Here is a 3596-nt window from a genome sequence, read left to right as displayed (position 1 = left end):
GGTAATTAACCCAGGGCCTTCTTACTATCCATTTTGTCATCCCTTTTTTATAGTTTATTTTGAGAAAAGGTTTCACTAAGTTGCTAAGTTGCCCGGGGTGGGCTGGAATTTAAAATCTTCCTGCTGCCTCACCCTCACAGAGTACTATCACAACTCTGGGCTAATGACAACTATTTTTGAACACTGGCTTTCTGTCTTCTGAGGAAATACATTCTTATTTCCTGAAGGCCTGCAAGACCAGGTGATATGTGAAGTAGAAAGAGCATACTCTTATTGCATCTCATGTCTCCAAAAAGTCTTTCAACTCTTTGTCCCCAAGTAGAGGATATAGGAGGTATTAAAGTGATAAGAACAGATATGACACGTATTCTTAACTAAAGTCTCAGAAATGATAAAAGCAAGACCTCTTAAAGATTATGTTTGTGAGTGTTATATGTCTTAAAGAGTTTGAAGAGGAAGAAACGAGCTTTGAAAAATGTCTATGAAAAGAAAATAATGTTTAGTAAATTATGTGACAATAACCTGATTAGTAATGTTAATGATAGAATAAATGATAATGTTAACTAAGATATTAATGATTCAAAGTGTGTAAATATTGTTTATGTAATAAACAATATTTAATTCATGTAAGATCTTTAGTACTGTTGCATACGGAAACCAAAGGGAAGATATAAAAGCAGTATTTCTTAGAAAACTGTCATTTTTCATTTTAATTTAGAGTATTGTTAACTTGTCTACATTCTTCTAACTTAAAAAGTTTTATGCCTACAAATTGGTAAATAATATGAAATCATAATCATATCTATAAAAATTTTAAAAGACTAGGATAATTGTTTGAAAAAATGACATTAAATTAAAAATATATGCAATGATTAGAATTTCTTTAAAGCAAAAAAAATTCAAGAATCATAAATGAATGAAAAATAAAAATTAACATTATGTGAACTATTATATACAAGATATGGCTTAGCATATAACTCTACAGAGCCGACCAAAAATATATGTACACACGTCAGGAAAATAAAAATAGTTTAATGTTTTTTCAAGTGATGGTGTAAGTTTCATATGGGGGATGCTAGAAGATGTTGTACATCACAGAAAACCTACTACACTGCCAGCCCCTAGAGAAGAAACTAAAAATGCACATGCAGCAATTTCAATGACTAAGTTTACCCAAGCAGCAGTTTGTCATACTAATAAATGTCTGAAAGCTGATGACCACCACTTTGAGCACCTCTTGTAATTACAGAGGTCAAAGGTAACTTGTATTAATCTCATGATCTCTCAATAAATTTAGTATTAAAATATTTTAATGTTTTTCTTTTCCTGAAGTATACATTTTTAGTGGACCCTGTGTATGTAAATAAATACAATAATATAGATGGCATTAAGTTTCAGAATTTAATGTTGCACAAAGTTCCATGTTGCAGGTAGAACTTAAGGAAGATAATAGGGTCCTGTGGATATTATATTAAGCAATGGATTTATTCCTTGAAAAGCTTATCATTGCATGTGCTGTTAGGTGGCTGAAGAGGCTGTCCCCTAGGAAACTTGTGGGGTTATTCATATTGTCCCCAGCTTCTCCCTTCTCTTTTTGCTTCTTGGCTGCCAAAGGTTGAGTAGGTTTTCTCTATCATGCCTTTATGGTTTGTCATTTCACCCTTGCAGCCAGCCAACCACATACTGAACCCAGTGAAACCATGAGATAAATAAGCCTCTCCTTTAAATTGAAGATATAGTTTTTATTTTTTTCTGACAATAAACAATAATATATAAAACATGATAATAAATAAATTAAATTATAACTATTTTAAATCAACTTTTAAAATATTTTTGTATATTACACAGGTAATATTATCACTTTTAAGGACAATGCTAAAATAAGACAAAAGTGGAAGAAATTTTTTAAAAGGTTGGGTGTATTAAGCACATGAATGAATGTTTTATTTTTTATTGATTTTTTTCATCATTTTATGTTTATTTCTTCTATTGTACATGAGAATTTTTTCATCCAATAAATAGTAACTTTAATCAACATGGAATTACTGGCACTCTCCTTACACATGCTAGTTTTATTATAGACACTAGAAATATAATAGTTAACAAAATTTAAAATTGATTTCTGCTCATAACTATTTTACTCTAATACTATTATTATCCAAAGCATTTATTAGATAACTTAAAGAAAAATGTACCTTTAAATATAAAAAATCACCTAGTTCATTGTGTTTTGAATGTGTTTTATTGTTTTTCCTTAATGACATTTGTTAAATGAGAAGTAATGAACTGATTAATTTCTTGATGGTAACTATTCTTCCTGGAGTCAGATGAAATATCAATGTTGTTTTAATTTTCATTCCTTGAATCCCAGCAATATTCAATATTTTTCCATGTATTTAATGGCCATTTGTATCTCTTTATCTGAGAAATATCCACTCATTTCAGATGCTCATTTTTGGATTGGGTCTTTAAATTTGGGTGGTCTAATTTCCTGAGTTCTTTTTATATTCTAGATATTAGTCCTTTGTCTGAGGAGTAGCTGGCAAAAGTTTTTTCCCATTCCCCATTTCTTCACTCTTTTAGTGGTTTCTTTTCTTTTTTTTTCTTTTTTTGGTACTGGGGATTGAATTCAGGACCTTGCACTGGAGAGGCAGGCACAGTGCCATTGAGCTAAATCCCCAGCCCTTTTGGTGGTTTCTTTTGCTGTGCAGAACCTTTTTAATTAGATGTAATCCCATTTGTTGATTCTTGGTATTATTTCTTATGAAACTGGGGTTTTGTTCAGAAAGTTTTTGCCTGCACTATGTCTTCAAGAGTTTTACCTATTTTGTCTTCCATTAGATTAAATGTTTTTCTTCTAATGTTTAGATTTTTGGTCCATTTTGATTTTAGTTTAGTGCATGGTGACAGATATGGGTCTAGGTTCAACCTTCAGCATGTGGATAGCCAGTTTTCCCAACAGTGTTTTAAAGAGGCTATCTTTGCTCCAGTGAAGGGATTTGGCCCCTTTGTCAACAATAACATACCTGAGTGTGCCTAGAGTTGTTTCTGTATCTTCTATTTTGTTCCATAGATCCACAAGTCTTTTTTTCCCAATATCATGATGATTTTAGCATTAAAGGTTTGTAGTATAACTTCAAGTCTGGGATTGTGATGCCGACTCCCTTGCCCTTGTTGCATAGAATGGCTTTTCCTATTCTAGATCTCTTCTGGTTTCATATGACTTTTACAATTGTTTTCTTCAGTTCTTCAAGGAATATTATTGGTATTTTGATTAGGATTGCATAAATTATAAATGCTAGCAAGGCTGTGGGGGAAAGGGATCTTTCTCCATTGTTGATGGAACTGTAAACTGATACGACCACTATGCAAGCCAATATGGAAATTCTTCAAAAAACTGAAAGCAGAAATTCTATTTGACTCAGCGATTCCCCTTCTAGGTATCTTCCCAAGAGTGAAGGACTTCATACCATAGTTATGCATGATTATTCATGTTTCTGGCAGTGCACTTCACAATAGCTAAATCTCAGAAATAGCCTATATGCCATCAATAAATGAGTAGATAAAAAATGTGGTATTTACACACAATAGAGTAC

At 32.0% G+C, this 3596-nt stretch overlaps 1 non-coding gene across 1 annotated transcript; it reads right to left on the bottom strand.

Annotated features, from left to right (window-relative positions):
• Window positions 1-205: 205 nt before the first annotated feature.
• LOC147825176 (U2 spliceosomal RNA) lies at window positions 206-393 on the bottom strand. The gene has a single exon (XR_015441434.1). It is a non-coding gene; the product is annotated as a U2 spliceosomal RNA (small nuclear RNA).
• Between the last annotated feature and the right edge of the window lie 3203 nt (window positions 394-3596).

Source organism: Heterocephalus glaber, unplaced genomic scaffold (genome assembly GCF_053883595.1).
Source record: "Heterocephalus glaber isolate CG9 unplaced genomic scaffold, H.glaber_assembly_v1.0 deba00001509, whole genome shotgun sequence".
NCBI lineage: Eukaryota > Metazoa > Chordata > Mammalia > Rodentia > Bathyergidae > Heterocephalus > Heterocephalus glaber.
Note: the sequence above shows the minus strand (reverse complement) of the source record. Positions and strands in the feature narration are given on the sequence as shown.